At 38.2% G+C, this 17,633-nt stretch overlaps 1 long non-coding RNA gene across 1 annotated transcript; it reads right to left on the bottom strand.

Moving 5' to 3' along the window:
* Positions 1-1,334: 1,334 nt before the first annotated feature.
* On the bottom strand, positions 1,335-16,545 carry LOC137583046 (uncharacterized). The gene is made up of 3 exons (XR_011033346.1): positions 16,516-16,545; positions 2,868-2,916; positions 1,335-1,397 (listed from the first exon to the last, which is right to left on the bottom strand). It is a non-coding gene; the product is annotated as an uncharacterized lncRNA (long non-coding RNA).
* Positions 16,546-17,633: the final 1,088 nt, after the last annotated feature.

Genomic DNA, 17,633 nt, shown 5'->3' with positions numbered 1-17,633 from the left:
TTAGTTAGTTCCTTAAGTGTAATAATTGATTTTAAGACAGTTTCAAGTTAAGAATAGGTTTAGCCGATGTTGAAAATGAAAGTCCAATTTCTACAGTATATTTTCCTTGTATAATCCGTCGGAAGTTGATATTATCTTTTACAAATTTCTAGCAAATTTGATCAAAGCCAGATTTGACATTTCATACACTAAGAGAAATTAGCGTTACATCTTTAATTGTTAAGAGCAATGGACACTTTAAGTTGGATTACATGATGAGCAAAGTTTTTCTCTTTATACTTACATTGTCACCTAAAATGTTCCAAATAAAGTCTTGAGTTTTAAACACAAATAAATGATGTATTTATTTCATAAGTAATATTAATTTCTCTGCTTACAAACAAATACAATTACTTTGATTTATATTACAATTTAGCTTTCATCGAATGTCATTAAAAATGTACATAAATCTCTTAAATTAACTACTTCTATCTCATTTGATCACTCAAATGGAGGTCAATTTTATTGTAATTGAGTCTGAATGTTGATTTTAACTATTGTCTACTGGAATCAAAGTGCTTCAATGGGTAAATCTCTGTGCTGGCGATAACAATTGAATAATTGATCAATCAGCGAGTGGTTAACAATAAATTTTTGGCACACTGGCATGTTAAATTTTTATGGCCCGCACCGACCACAGGGGCCAAAACAGCAACAACCACATCAGACACCAATGGAGAGCCAAGTGTTTAAAATTAATTGCTCATAAATTCCAAATTAAACATTTTGCCACACTTTGGTTTATGTTTATGGGTCATTCGGCCAGTGCGAGTTGCCAGTTGAGTATGTATGTATGTAAGTGTGAATGTGAATTTGAGTACACGCACTCGCATTCGCATTGGCAGTCACACTCACACTTAGACTCGTTCATGCAGCACTCCCGGCGAGCTGTGATTTACAGCGGCTACCAGGCCATGCCCCCTAGGAAGGCAGGTGGGCCGACCAACGACCGGAAAAATGTAAAACGTCCATTTTGATAATCAAAACAAATAATAAAACAACTTCACACGTTGCTCGTACCCGCCGGGGCCCGTGGGGGCCAAGCGGATCGGCAACTACTCGAGCCCCCGGACAACAAAAGATACAACGAGTCATCGTCGGCGGTGCGAATGAGTGCCATTAAAAGCGAATAATCGTAATAAACTAATAAAAATTGAAGCTGGGCGAGTGAGAGGAGAAGTGCAGCCTTAAAATAACACTCATAACAATAACAATAATAATATAAATAAAAACAAAGTTCGGATAACAAACTATTTTAAGGTGTTTCTTTCGATCCTCCAAAACAAAAAACGGAAGAAACCATAAAAAACGGTTAAGTGGCTGCAACTCCGTGTAATCTTCCAAGCAACAGGTTGTATCTAAAATAAAAACAAGCATAAAACAAAACAGGGTATTTACAAAACTAATAAAAGAATTACAAAACGGAGGAATACTTAAATCTACATTTTCTGATATTAGTCGATTGAAGCTAAGAAATATCCAATGATATTCAATCAGCAAATTTCAAGCTATCTTTAAGGTTGACAAATTTATCTGGATGTTCCTTTCAGTTGAGCTAAATCAATCATAGAGGCTCCCAAAGACTCGCCCACGAAGTCAGTACTTTGTTAACTAAATAATACTTGAACAGATTTAATGCACTCATTTGTCATGAAAAGTAGTTAAAGATACTTAGAAACGAATTACACTTTATGACCTTTCTAAAATAAGTCAATACATATAACTTTTGATAATAATCTGACAATGAGCATTAAATATATCTCACCCTCCAGCCCCCAGACAATTGAAACCATAACTCACATTTTGTGTATGTATATGAAGTGAACTATTGCTCTACTCTTATTGTTGTCTCTGTATGCATCTGCAATCGTAAAACTCACTGGAGGACACAAAACCAAGTTGGTGACCATAAAAAGATTGTAAAATGTTTCAGCTCAATCTTCAGTTGGGGTAATGAGCACTCAAACTAACAAATGGCTCATTCCCATCGAGTGCCCGGTGACTGGCAATAAAAATCAATGGGAATGAGTCAAGGAGAGAGTGACAAAAACAAACTCACACTCACTCACTTAGGAATTGAGTTAGTTTGGTCAGCTACTTCACTCAGCCACAGTGGCTCATAAGTGGCAATGCAGGAGACGAATTTTCATTTCATTTCATTTCGAGTAACCACCATGGTTAAACAGTTTGCCACTGATGCTTCCGTTTGTTCCCTAATTTGATACACTTTTTTATTGCGCCAGTTTATGACTTGTTTTGGCTCTTGCGGTTCTCGTTCACCCGATATGGAGGGAGTGCGTGCCTCTTCTTCTTGAATGTTTGCTTTAAAAGTGATTCGGATGATGATGATTGCAGAATGCCTTCTCACGCCATCATTTTTTAATCCTTCAATGTCGTCGAGCATTCTCGTTGCGGTGTTTTATGACTTGCCCAACCCGCTTGCCCCACTATCTATTCTCTGTTTATCGAAAATGGGTTTCTGTGTCATTCTTGGTTGCAGTTGCAAGTTCACTCTGCATAGCACTCAACGCTCCTTGAAACTACAAAATGAAATTTATATTGTTCGTACAATACCAAAGTCTATCCATCCCTATCCCCCCTTTCCCTTCACTTTACTATTTATCTGTCTGTATGTGTTTTGTTCTGGTTTTTATTTGCGTACGTTTATTGCATTTTAATTGCCCTAATGATCCACCGTTTTGTAAATGAAGCATATAAAAATTATAAATCACGCAAATTATTTAAAAAAAGAAGAAGAAAAAACAACTGCCATAAAACCAAAGAGGCATGATCTTAGCATAGTTCTTAATGTGATGTTGTTTACTCACCAGCAACACGTTCGACCTAAAGACTTCTTCATTGGCCATTTACGATTAACTGGAAATAGAATTGGGAAACAGGATGCCAAGTATTAGTCAATTGTGCAACAATGCGTTTGTAACTAAAACTAAATCTATTATGAAATAAGTATAATAAATAAACAACTGAAATAACTACAACTATTTATATAAGAGCTACTGACGAATTGATGAAATATCCAAATGTCTACAATGTTTGACGGAAATGGTGTGTCCTATAGGAAGACGCTTATATATTCGCCTTTAAAAAGAAATTAAAGAATATTAATTTTGGCCAGAATTCTTGGAAACCATCTTCAACTATATGGAGTGTGTTCTCTTGACCAGAAGCTGTTTCTTCCCGACCAAGAATTGTTCTTGATCTTGTTCTTGTTCTATCTTGGCCAAATTTTGTTATTTTTGCAAGCGACTGTCATAATTTTGTTTCTTATGCGATTATCACCTAAATTGGTAGTTAACAGAAATACAAAATAAAGTTGAAAAGAATGATATAATTTTTAAGGGTGTGCAATTTTTTACTTAGCCGATTATCCTACCAATACATTTATACTGCTAACATATGTTTGTCTAGTTCATGTCTTGTTTAATTTCATAAATTTAGTAAGCTTTACAACTTATTACCACATTTCGTGCATATAGTTGAATGTCTGTTAACTAAGTAGTAAGTATTACTTAAGAAATCATGGAAACTTTAACAAAAACCGTTTAGAAGCGATAAAAACAGACGATCAGACAGTATAGTAGCCACCAGGAACAGCCCTTTCAAGTTTTCGCAGGTTTTTGAAAAAAATAGAAAAAGAAAACCAAAGCAAATTACTGTTTATTCATTCGAAATACATTTCTTAATACATATTTATTTGTATTTGCGATCTATTGTCAAAAGTAATCATGAAATGGGGGTGGAATCACCAGTCCGTCTCTGGTCTAAATGGCAGGTCAAGTGAGTGACTTCTTGTCAGACGTCTAATCTGCTTTTTTGTTGTCCAGGAGATTGAGGGGCAGTGCAATATCTTGGGTTTCTAGCCTGCAGAAGTAACGAATGCCATACCTTTGGACTTTGCACTTAACTGACGGGATGCTAAGGTCTCTGGGTGGATGATTGACTTACGCACTTCAGGAGGCGCTTTAACGCTTCTTGTTCTGGAATCACTGCAGAATTTCAATGTCTGACAATGAGTTAGACGTTGTGCCCAAGAGTTCAACGCCAAATTACATTCATAAAGACATCAGACTGACCTTCTAAAGCAGCAACTTGTTTCACGTGCTAAGCCCTTAAATTTTAATTTCATAAACCTTTCCAACTTTTTGACCCTATTTGTATATATTGTTGATAAACAACACCAACTCCTCCAATTTAATAATTTCCGGTATGATATCACCTATTATAGATTTGCTCCAATTCTTTAGCTTAGGACGGATCTTGTGGTATGTGGTATCCACAAGAGGGAATAAAACTAAATCTACGCTAATTGTAGTAGGTACTGTTGTAAAATTTAGTTCCAGAAAGAGTATTGAAAAAGGTTAAGTAAAGGAGCTTTTTCCAAATACTTATATTTTGAGCGCACAAATACAAATTTTCAATTAGTATTCACTTATAATCGAAAACTTATGGCAAATAAAGGACCAGGCCTTTTAAGATACAAATAATGTCATCACTTGGTTTAGCCCGCAATGGGTTTGCTTTCCAGCATGTCCTAACAAACTGTTAACTATCCAGATTGTAACTTAGATTCCATCAAAAGATGCATGTATTTTATTCTGAGTTTTTCTTTTTTTTTTTTTTAGGTACAAATTATTATTAGGGCTTCTTTTCTAATTAACCTTCTCCCCGAACGTGAATTACTTTAGAACAAACCGAAATATACATATTCCCAATTAGTAATTTCAATCGAATGATTTATTTTTCTTTTTCCATTGATGGCCAATGAGGGGAAAGGGGAATTCCAAACGAAAAGGCCACGGCATCGACATGGGCATGGGCATGGGCATCAGTTGCGCAATGAGATGACGAGCGTGTTTTATAGTCCTCAACAAGACATTAAAACGCGCACACGCCCCTTTTCCATGAGCCCCAAATAGATGGAATGGTGTAGGGAGGATTCTCTGGCTGGGCCTGGGACTGGGGGACGGCCATCATACATATCGTACCTGAAGCTGGTTTCCGTTTCTGCCTTAGGTCGAATTTGAGCAAAAGTTTGAGAGGCCTCAGATGTTGCCTGCTATCCCAAGATGTTGTTTTCTTTTTGGGGATGATAGAGGCTCGCAGGGTAAGGAGATTTCAATATCATAAAAAATCGTATTAAGAGAATCTCATATTGGGAATCGTAAAGTTTTTACGAGCGTTTAATGGACTCTTGCAGTAAGCGTGAGTATTTACGCGCTGCTTAAAAGCGGTAAAATATGGCCGAGAGTGGTATCGGGGGACAAAGATGCACATTTGCACGCCAATGAAAGGCCACAAACAAACAGACAGCCAGACAGTCGTTTGGTTAATGTGGAGGATGCGGATGCGGTTATGTCTATGGACAGCAAAAATGTCCGGGATGCCATTTTCAAGGGGAAAACTAAACTTATTTTTCTTGTTTTGTTAAGTGAATTCGGAGCAGTCTTTCAATTAATGGCAATGAAGGTAAAATGTAAAATCCTTTTTTCGTTATAGCACTGTGGTGCCATCTGTGCCCAGCAATGGGAAACTGTCTAAACGTTAACGAAGCAGTGCGCACTAAGCAGTTCGCTTTCGTCCTGCTTCCTTTAAAGGAGGGTGAGTGGCAAACAAAGGTGAGGTAAAGGAGACAACAAACAGATCTGCCAAGAGGAAATAGGCAAGAGCAAGAGATCACAGTCTGTGTGGGTGTGGTCATGAGTAGGACTACCATTGGTTCAATTGAGCAAGAGGAAGGTCCTGAGAGACCCCTTGTAGCAATGAGAACGTTTTTGAAGTAATTTGGCAAAGTGGCAATTGCATTGGTTTGGTGTGGATCGCGGAAAATCATATCGCTGTAGTAGTGAACAAATATCGCAAATAAATCTTGAAAAAAGTGCTTATAGTGGCTTCGATATAATGAAATTCTTAACCCATCCCAATCAAAACTTTTTCAACCAAACCTGTGAATAGTCTGTGTAATGGTGGTGGCCTTTATAGATATAGAAGAATGCCTCTAATAATTCAAGAACTATGACAAAAAAGTGTGCAAGAATAGTTAGTATGATCGTATAGTCATGTATTTACATATTTAATGAACTAACTAACATCCTTAACTCCAATCGTGGATTAGTATTGTCCAATGGCAATGTTTGTATTTTCATTTCTTGTCTCTACGTCAACATTTCAATTAGGAATTCTATTTTTTGGCCCCTCATATGCCTTCTCCTTCATGTGTTTTTTGGTTGGACTATCCTATTGTGGCTAGATTATTGGCTAGCTAAGTTGTCTTGCTCATTTGGGTATAATTCGTAGGTAAAGTCACGTAGAAAGACTGTTTCTAGTCTTAGCAAATAGCCTGTGGTGGGGCTGGTTGGTGACAATGACCAGACGACTTCATTAGATGCGGACATACATCAGGCAACTGTCCGCGTAACGATCGGAGAGAAATATGTGACTTGCTGGAAGGATTTCCTATAATTTCCAGCACTTCCCAATGTCGCGTACTCGGATAAATCATTGCCACAATTGCTTGAACCGAGTCGACAACACTTACGACTTTGTAGTAGACGTGCCCCGGCCGAGGGTCTTAGATTCGGAATCTCCATCGGCTACTCGTTGGGCTACTCTTGGGCGAATAAATCAAAGGCAGTGTCAAGTGCTGAGTGCACACTAGCCAGGTCGTAAAATGAATTCCGTCAATTCGACGAATGTTTGTTAATTATGGTTTTGCGTAACATTCGCATTTGCTAACTCGGCCAGAACAAGATCTCAGAGTCAGAAACAGAGTCAGCCAAACTGCAGACTTAACCCGCGAGCCACTCATGAGTAATTTGTATTTGAACTCGTTAAAGTGTCGAACGGAATAAAGTGGAAAAATGTGCTAACCACTGAGATATTCTCGTATGCAACGGCACGACCGCGTCAACAATTCGCATGTATCTTTCCACTGGCCCGGGGCCCGACCGCATTCCCAGAGCCCCATCTTCTTAAAACGGCACGTCCGGCCAACAGGGCCCCAACAATCAAATACAATTTGCAACAATTTAAAGATATTTGCTCTGCCAGCGGGCCATTGAAGCCAAACGCCAGCTCCAATAGCCGATAGTCGAGATGTGCGGACAGGGCGGACCGACAATCGCACGATATTGCTTAGATGCAGAGACTCAAATTGTTGGGCAATTTGATGGGCTCGTAAACCGTCTGTTCGGCGCTCCTCCATACACGACCACAAACATGAGTTACGAGCCATCGCCATCTCCATCTCCATCTCCAATCGCCGGCGTCCAATGAGGGCGACTATTTGGAGAAATGCTGAGGCGGGAACTCTTGCCTGGCGCTTGTTTGGGGCATCGGATTCGCGTGGATCAAGACCCTTAATAAAAGAAAATCGATCGAAATTCAGATTTCTCCGATTTTCAATGGCCAGAACTAAGTTTTCTTACAATTTGAGATCTTGAAACATTAAAAGAACCAAATCTCTAAACCACTTGCCATAATCTAAACCGATAAATTTAAAAAGAAAATGCACAAATCTCAAGCAAAAGATAAGAAATTTATTACAGTTGTTATTGTAAATCTCTGAAAGAGTTGGAATCGATTGAAATTACAAATCTTTATTGAAAAAGCAGTCCCAAAAATGACTATAATATCAGTAGTTACTTTTCCTCTGATGCATTCTCATATCTTAAAGGCCTGCAAAAAGGATTGAAAGGGAGGAGGCAAATGAACTCCAACTTCACTTATTCTTGGTAATCAATGTGTACTAATATTCAAAGAATAAATCAATATCAACATGCTCATCCATTTACTTAACTTCCTCATTGTTGAACAACATTTAGAAGGTTGATTGTACATACTCCAGAGCTAATCTTAGAAATTATATCCAAATAAAATTGCTTGCTCAAATTTCATATTAATTTCATTTGCGCCTCTATTCGCTTTATATTAGAGCCTCATTCATACTCAAGTGTCGGTATTCATGGCGCTTTACTTCATACTCCAAATTAATACTGCTTCTTCTATAGACTGATTCTTCAGGTGAATTGGCCTTTTTTTTTCTCTTATTAGGCCAGTGAAACGAATGACAATCAGTTAATTAGACATCAGCTTAAAAAGTAAATCACTCAGCAACGTAAAGAGAAATAAATTTAGGGCCCTTGACTTTGACATTTTAGATAGATTATATAATTACAATTGTTGATCAATTTCCAATGCACATTGGAAAGTGAATAAATTAGCGTGGAGTAAAAAGCTAATTACTAAATGAACTGCCTATTGGTTGGTCAATTTGCATGCTGACAAATTGTAGGCCGCAATTCGGTATAATGAAGTCAATTCGATTGAACTAAGTGCGCATTCATAATCAGATGACAGGGATAGTGTAGGTTCGAGTGTCCGGCGGGACACTTTGAATTGAATTAACATACAATTATGCAATGGGAAAACAAGAGAGATGGAGCAAGTGCCGCCCAAATGTGCAGTCAGGGAAACGGCAGATTCACACGAATGACAAAACAAGACCGCATTCACATACATACAATATACGTACGTGCATAACTAGAGTAGAGTCGGGGGTCCAATAAACCGGATCAACCACTTTAAATGTGGCGGCATGGCGGTCACAATGGCAGCAGCAATGAGCAGAGAGACTAGAAATGGCAGTGATAACAAACGCAGAAAACCGCATGGACAAGATTTCAAACGCGAGAGAGAGAGAGAGTAGCTGACCGCCATGATTCTGGTTCATCCCCTTTTCCTTCTGCACTCGTTTGCTCATTTCTCCCTCATTCCCCCATTGCCTGGACGAGGCAGGCAAGGCCGATTCGGTGTTTTTTCTTTCTCCTTCTTGGTATCTGTCGGCATGGCGTGAAACCCGTTTCGAGCCATTGACTCATCGTGCAGGCCATCGCCAAGTCTTGCGGATGGCATTCAACCTTAATGCGTTGTTTTTGGTTATTTGTGACGTTTTCTGGCATGCTTGGGTCATCATCATCCGATTATCGATTGGGATTGACCGAATTATTGTTTGATTGAGGCACAAATGAATCGAATTGAATTGAAGTGAGTTCCAGCACACAGACTTGAAGGAGTTCAGAAAGGAAGAGAGGCGGAGAGAGAGACAACGCATAAATTGTGAGAAGATTTAACTCAGATTAGTTTATGGCTGCTAGTCAGTGCCATAATGGAAAACGTGTGTTTCCATAAACAAAGACCAAATAATGTATTGTACAAATTTAGATAATTCATTGAAGCAATGCCCGAGATTATATAACTCTTCATGGGGGTAATGGTTATTTATTTCTCTACACTGTAAGAATTTGGTTTCTCATTACAAATTGCCGAAAGCTAGACCACAAGAAACTCCAGAATATATAACGATAATGAAATTGGCAATGAAAGGGTTTAGTCTGGAGGTCTGAGAACCTTCAATGGCGCGTCTCCCTTATTTGGGGAATGGGTCTGGCGAATTTACGTGACACTGACACTTGCTATCTAGAGCCATAAACTCGCTGGCCTTATCATCGCTGATGGCCATTAAAAGAGAGTTTTAGTAGCGGAATAGACGTTTCGGCCTCCCCGATCATTCTAAAGTGAACGCACGCCAATTATGCGCACAGTCGGACATTCATGTCGGTCCCCGCCTCCGTTTCAAGCCATCCATAAGGTGGCATTCGCGGGCATTGGACGGCTGGCCAGCCGGAACAGCGACAAGGCGATATTTACGAGTTCCTCGAAGGCGAATGTGCTCGGTCGGTGCACCAATGCACCTCACCCTCCACTACTGTGGTGCGTAATTATGCGGGGGATTAACCTAACGTAAATAAATTGCTCAGACCACAGTGCCGCAGTGGTCATAATGCGAATAATTTAATGTTTCTCTTTATGGCCATTGCCCGACAGCACTTGGAGACTTTTCGTGCAATGAGAGTGTAAATATATCTGTTGGATAGCTTTTCTTAAACCATTTAATACAAAATAATCAAAGAATTACTTGTAGATAAACGTCCCAAGAACAGAGATCCAGAGACAGAGATCGTGTCAAAGCTAGATCACTTAGAAATTGAAGAGTATTATTGACTTATTGCATAACTTTAGACTACTTCTAAACTTTTAGACATATAAATACTTGGTAATGGCATTGTTCTGCCTTTCTGGTTTTTCCACATACATAAATCACAATCAACGAGTTAAGAAACAGAGTCGCAAAATATGTCTAAAATTGTTACGCCTTTCATTTCCCAAACAAAAGCAAAGAAAATAACAACTTTTCACAATAGAAAAGGCAAAGCATTTCCAGGTGGACTCGTCGTTGAAATGTGTCTTGTATACACAAATACAAATGGATGGACTTTTTCACATTTCGTGAATAGGTTTCCAGTTTTCACACCATGCCATCTTCCATTGAAGGGTTAAACTGTCCAATTGCAGAAAAGGGTCGTAAAATGCAGGATTTTCGTTTTCTGAAATGGTATGGAAACCCCTTTAGAGTAACAATAAAATGGCAAACAAAAGTCGCGGTATGTCGCTGCAGGACGAGCTGGTCGATGTCGCGTCCAATACCTCACCCCTTGGCCACCAAAATATTGCCATCGGTCGACGAGGCAAGAAATATGGAAGCAGCTAAAGGGAACAACATCGGCAAAATGTCACACCATGTTGTCGCGTTTTACGACCGCCGCTCATCTTTTGTTTGGCCATTTTATGGCCAGTTCAGGCAGCTCACTCCTGTGCCTTATTCTGGGCCTGAGCCCAAAGGTCCTTGTGCTCACTCACAGTCACAGTTTTAACTGCTTCACTTTCGTTGACAGCGACTGAACATAGCCAAAGTGATCCCCTGAACATTTCATTTTTTACAGAGCCAACCGTTTGCAGTTTTTTAACTCACAAGAAGAGTTCACCTTGGTGAAAAAAGAGAAACATTAACTTGTTTGTATCTTAATGAATACCCCATCTTCAAGGACACACTATAGTCGCAGTCGGAGAAAGGATATTCCATGGAAAAGGAAAGGCTAACAGGTAAAATATCCGTTCAGCTGTCGTAAAAAACGCATTACATAATGCTGCTTAATTGCGTAACTCAAGGACATAATAGAACTGCTGATGATGGTGAAATGCTTTCCCATTCGAGCGTAACCCTTAATGCACTATCGAGCCACGTCCTTGACCAAATTCGTTTCGTTCTGCGAATTTTCTGCTTGCATTTTGCACTGACATAAAAAGTAACAACGTTTTCCAGTTAGTTTCAGGTGTAGAAATGTTAAGGAAACAACAAGCTTGGCTTTGTTTCAATCCATTTTTTTATCTAGATACATTTTAAACTCACTAGAGTGGAGTTAAGTCCACCAAAGTCCATCACTTGGTAAAAGGTTGTGAAGACTCAACCGGTTTCTAAATGAACCCCAAAAAGAAAATGGTTTCAAAAAGCTTATAGCTGTTAGTTTAGTTATGGAATGATATATTCTTTTAGTTCTGAGGAAGTTTACATAATTATCTGACCCTTATGAACTTTAGAATCCTGTATTGCTGAAAAGAAGTAGGATCATTTCAAATAATTTCTATTGGTGTCACTTTTATGGGCCATATCTAAGAATGGAGTAGAGTCAGCTTGTGCTTATCTAATACCTTCTATCTCCTCTCTTTCTATCTCCCTCGATCTATCTGTTGTTGGTGTCTCTCCTCATATGCCAATTCATTCATAATTCATTTTGTATAACGCATAAAATGTTTTTACTATCAATAAAAATACAATTAAATTAACATTAAACTTATTTTTGCTCGTTTTGTGTCGCTACACAGTCTTGGTTATGCCTTCTCCTCGTTCGCCCTGTCCAAGATCAAGATCCAAGAGCTACATTATTATTTATTCCGTTATGTGATCAAAATTCTCTGGCCAAGTTGTTTTGATTTTGAGGCGTCTTCTTAGTTATTTATATAAAGAAATTCCCAGTGATCTGCGTGGGCGCTTCTCTTTCCTCTATTTTGCCGTATTCCATCTATTTTTGTTCCTTTTACTTATTTGTCGCTTTTGGTTTTTGCATTTCTATTAATTTAAATCGTAAATGTGTCAACTCTTGACAAATTTATTTACAACAAACCAAAATGTGGTAAGCAAATAGAGGAAAGGCTTATGTAAAATGCCTTCAAATTATTCGCCCAATTGCGGAACCATTTTCTGAACCATTTTAGCCATTTAGCTGCAAAAACTTTTTGTTTTTTGGCACTTGTTTTGATTGTGGTAAATGTGTTTTTTAAATTAGTAAGAAAAACGATTCTACAAATTTAGAACGAAGCCAAATTTGACACTTCTGATGAGAAATTCTTGAATTTCCCTATCAAAAGTTGATCAGAAAACATTTGAAAACTAAAATTATAGTTTTAATTTTTTAATAATAGAAACTATTTCCGAAATCATTTTCAATTATAAAACAATCGAGAACAACATCTGCAGCTAATTAAACAGAGCACTCGACATTCTTATTCTTCTACTGGGAAAGAGGAATTGTTGGCATCGAGTCACTGGGATTGGCTGATTGGAGCATGCGCCCCAAGTAAGTACATACCTTCGCTCCACTTTGCCCAGTTGCTCATTACACTCGACTGAATAATTATTTCAATAAACAACAATCGACATCTCGAACTTGGCTCGGGCTTGGCATTATGAACTGTTTTTGAACGGCGCGCACATAATACCATATTTCAAATTTCAATTAAGTCCAAGTGCTGAGAGAGCAGACTTCCCAGCCACAACCCCATGCACACACACACACACACACACCACAAATTCTATCCACCAATTGCATCCTTATGAAACATATACGATACTCTCAGGCCCCCCCGCCTCATATGGCCATAAGCATTTGTGGACTGTTGATCTCTTACATTACGTATTTGACTTTTGACTTTTTTTCGAAATATAAACATTTCGTTTTATGGCTTTCAATCGATTTTTTTGTAAGTATTTTGTGTTTGTGTGTATCTGAATACCTAAAAGGGACTCAAGTGTTAGTGTTAGTGTATATAGAAAAAGTCCGAGAATATTCCGCAAAAGATTTTGAATGCTTTGGCCACTTGGCTCTATGTATTGGCAAATCTCTCTCGCTCAAGTGTCAAGTGTCCTATTCCCATTGCCATTCCCATTTTTATTCCTATGGCGATCCAACAAATTAGATTTTAATTAAAAACAAGTTTCTGCTTTGCATTTCAAAATAGCGTGTCTGTCTTAGTGAGGCTGATTGTGAGATTGAAAGTCTGGGACGCATCGAATATTCATTTAATAAACTATAAAAATGTTTTTAAAGTGTCACACTTAAAATTTCGTCTGTCAAATAAATTTCCATGCCCGAAAACAAATTCCAGCGATTCAAATCTGAGTATAGGCCAACCACTTTGACTACCTTCACAAATGAGAGACTCCAACTGGAAAATCCGATGGAATCAAGCAAAGCAAACTGAAACTTTATCTGTATCTGAAAAGAGACTGAGAGGCTAAGTGGTTTGGTTTGGTTTGTATCTCGGCATTGGTACCTACTGATAGCAACAGAGCCACTCTTGGAGCTCCAAGAAATGAAAACCAAGTTGAGACTGGAAGGCAAAACATTTTGAATACTTTTTTTTTTTTTGGGGCCCTTTGGCGAACAGAAAACAAAGAAAACCTTGTTCAAATTTACATTTACAAAAAGAGTTTGTTGATGCGAGGAGGGCAGAGAGTGATGCGGACGACTTTTGGGGGATGTCGGAGCCATCTTTTTGGGGGTTGCTGTTGTTGTTGTTTTTGTTGATGTTGCCAGTAGTGGGGTAATCTGTGGAACGAAGGGCAAACTTTATGTTGACTTAGGCGAATGCCACTTGAAGCGGCCACAAGCTAAATACCCAAAGAGCATTTTGCATATTCCATGGTCTCATCGATTTTTCGACTACAAAATGTGTGCGCATAATGAGTGTGCGAGAGAGATAGAAAGAGAGCAAGAAAGAGCAAGAGATACATTTGACAGTGGATTTTCTGGGTGTGTCTGGGAGGAAATGTGTCGCCAAAGAGGATAATTTATTATCGATTTCATATCGTATTCATGCGCCTTCAATGTTAGTCGCTATTTTTTCTAGCGAATCTAAGCCCTTGTGGCATAAATCTCATTTATTTATGTCGGATGCGTGCGAAATGCTAACAAACTAACTCGATGCCTCTGCCATAACCTCTTCTCCTCCCCAACATACACAGACACACTCTCACACAACTCTCACTTGGACTGTCACGCAAGTGAATGTTCTGCATATCAAACTCGAAACTCAAACTCAAAACTTCAAATGTGAATTGAGAATGAGAATGCGAAAGCGAATGCATGTCCATGTCTTCACTTTTAAGAGTCTAAGTCCATGTCCAACTCCTGCTGCAGCCACACCCCTTAGTCCACAAAAGGCGGAATGTTGTCGTTGTGTGTTGTCGCTTTGTGACATCTTTCGATTTATTTAATTGCCAATTTCTGTCGCACTTCAACTAACGTTTTTCTGTTAGCCAAGTATCGCGTTTTTCCCACAATTTATGCGACTTTTTGCGACTTGCCCTAACATTCCTCGCTTCAGCGTTAAAGTCGTCGAAGTCGAAGGAGTCCAAAGCCAAACAGAGACTCCAAAATTATGCAAATGGTTGGCGTATTGATATTGTTATGTTAGTGTTATGGAAATGCTCTTAATGGCCACTTGACGCTTCTTTGTCCCAATGTACCGAGTAATTAGCACGAATTATTCCATTGTGATATTTGGTTTCTTTTGAACCAAAGTGTACACAAAATCTCTTCAAAATTGAAAACTAACAAAGTACTATTAAAAATTAACTATCTCATCAACTAATGCAAAGAATGTACAAACTTTAGTTTAAATAATAAGATTGATAGTTTCATTTTGTTAACAATTGAAAAACGTCTTTGAAAAGTTAGTTTTATTCACTTAGAGCTCAGAAAGTATACAAATTAATTGGTATTATCTGGACGTTGAAGCGTACAATGCGAAGTATGTACAAGTGGCCCATATGACACCAGGACATAACCTGATTCGGACGACACGATAACGGGGACAAATACAAATAAAACGGACAAATAGATAAAATATTATTAACTACAGCTAATTGTGCTAAGATAGAAGTTTTCACAAGGGGAAGAGAGGCTTCTGATCTGATTATGGGATACAGAAGATCGTAATCAGAAAAAAAAATGTAAAAAATATAAAAATATAAGTTTGAAAAGTATGAAAAGTTAATAAGAAGCTCGCAAAACAAAGACTTATTCAGATTAAACTACCAGAAATTGAATTCAATTAAACTATTAAGTTTAATTTTAGATGATTTTAAAGAAACTTGTGTTTTTAGTCAAGATACTAATTATTAGTTCATAGGAAGTTCGATTCACCTTAACAGCAGTCCAATTCTTTTTAAACGTTATCGAGAGAGAAATTCAAATAGAAACTTTGATGTGTAAATGAATACCTGGAATCGAATATATAATTATATAATGATGCTTAAAAGTCATAAGATACACATTGTGATGGGAATTGTGTAAGTCGATGGGGCGTTTAAAGGAGGTCTGGCCAAATTATTATTGGCTAAGCACAAAGTACTGTAATAACAATTCTACTTCACACCTGTTAATGGCAATTACTTTGTTTTCAAAAGATACACCCAACAGGAACTTTTATGTGAATAGATATGGCTTTGTGTAGAGTCGAATTGATATTTCAATGTCTGATCGCATCAAGTCCATATATGCATGAAGTTTATATGTTTGGTTATTACAATTTTTGGCTGCCATTTCACATTTATTGAGCTCAATTATTTGGAATGCGGGTGAAAATGTCATTGATTATGTATAATTAAATGATTATTAATGTTTTGTTCTTGCTTTCCGCTGCTGCGAACAAAGCATTATGGCAGACGGAGACTAAGCCAGGGTCCGACAATGGGATGAGATAAAGCCGGCTAGATTGCCACTGCCTTCGCTTCTGTTGTTGATCGGCAAATGATGTCATAAAATTATTGAAATCTGTCTTTAATTGACAATAAAGCTCATTACGGATTACCAATAAGAGGCAGCCATTGCAAAAAAACAACGAAAAAACGAAAGAAACCAATTAAAAATGAATTCCCATCTTTAATGGAAGCTCTCATAGTTCATGGAATAATCAAATTTCATTGGAACTCAAACTGTGAATTTATGGGTTCAATACTTTGCTGGGATTAGTGAGATTAAAATCGTTTTCACGTTATTTAATTTGAGTGTTATTCAATTGTTAATGTTTGTTTTAATTTGAGATTTTTTTAAACAATTTCTTTAAAGTGAATCACCCTAATGTGTAATGTGACAACAAAAAGAATATGGATGGTGTTGTTTCCCTTGTTCCCCAATAAAAATGCCTGATTATGGGCATTTAATGCAATACAATATATTAATTACTTTGTATTCGCATACTGTCATATCGTGGCCTTACCCACTGCCTCTCTCCCGCCTGGTCCATCCAATGAGCAGATTAAAAACTGGAATAACGTCTTTGTCAGCAACCTCCTCCACCTCTTCGTGGCTGCTCCGGTGGCGATGATCGCTGCAGAACAGCGGATTTGCCATCAGATCTTTGGCAATGGCTCTCCAACTGTTCCACCAATGATCGTGCCTGTACCTTGGACTGCTTGGGGAGGGAGAGTTGGGACGGGACGGGTGGGGCGGCTTGGAGAGTAGAAGAACATACGTTTGTTAATTTATGAGCGGCTAATGACAATAATGAATATATTTTATTGCTGCCATCCATAATGCGGCAAGACAATCCAAACGCAATGCATAACTTCACAATTTCAGAGCGAGTTGAATAATCCATATTTGATGAATCCGATCGCAAATATGACTTAAGACAAGGCGAATCATTATGCTCTCAATGTTCTCTATCGTTCAATGTCATTGGAAGCTGAGCTTAAAAGATGAAGCAAACAGTTTTCTTCATTTAAGCAAAACCGACGGCTCTTACTCTATAACCCAGTCTCTCCTCCAAGTATACCCCCCCGTTTACTCTGTCCTGTTTATGGCAGAACGATGCCATCACCCACCGTTGCGGTTTATGGCCATGTTAATGGGTTTTAAAAAACGATTAGGCCAGGGAAATGTTTATGGGTTTTGTACGAAAGCGCCGAAAAATTTGTTGTTGTCCCGAGCCGGTCCAATCCGGTGTCACACACTCGTAAAACAATGATCGATTCATGCAGAAAACCCGACGGTCGGGATTAACTCATTATGCAATTATGTTTTATGCCAAACTTTTTCCCATTTCGCGCTAGACAAAAGGGACTTTACGACTCTCGACGACTTGGCGCGACCATCAGCCGGATTTATTTAAAATGCGATATGATTTATGCATTTTTGATTTAATCTCAAGCTTTGCTCGCCAAGATGCTCGAATCAAATTCATATTAATGTTAATGCCAATAAAAAAAAAACATGCATAAAAAATTATATGTATGTAAATATATATGAATGTATGAATGTATATTCGTATACCAACCCTTTTTATTTTGCGTGTTGAATTGTATTTTTTATAGTTTAAATCCACAAATGTTATAA

Source organism: Drosophila tropicalis, unplaced genomic scaffold (genome assembly GCF_018151085.1).
Source record: "Drosophila tropicalis isolate 14030-0801.00 unplaced genomic scaffold, ASM1815108v1 contig_859, whole genome shotgun sequence".
NCBI classification, from domain to species: domain Eukaryota; kingdom Metazoa; phylum Arthropoda; class Insecta; order Diptera; family Drosophilidae; genus Drosophila; species Drosophila tropicalis.
This window is presented reverse-complemented; position numbering and strand designations above follow the sequence as displayed.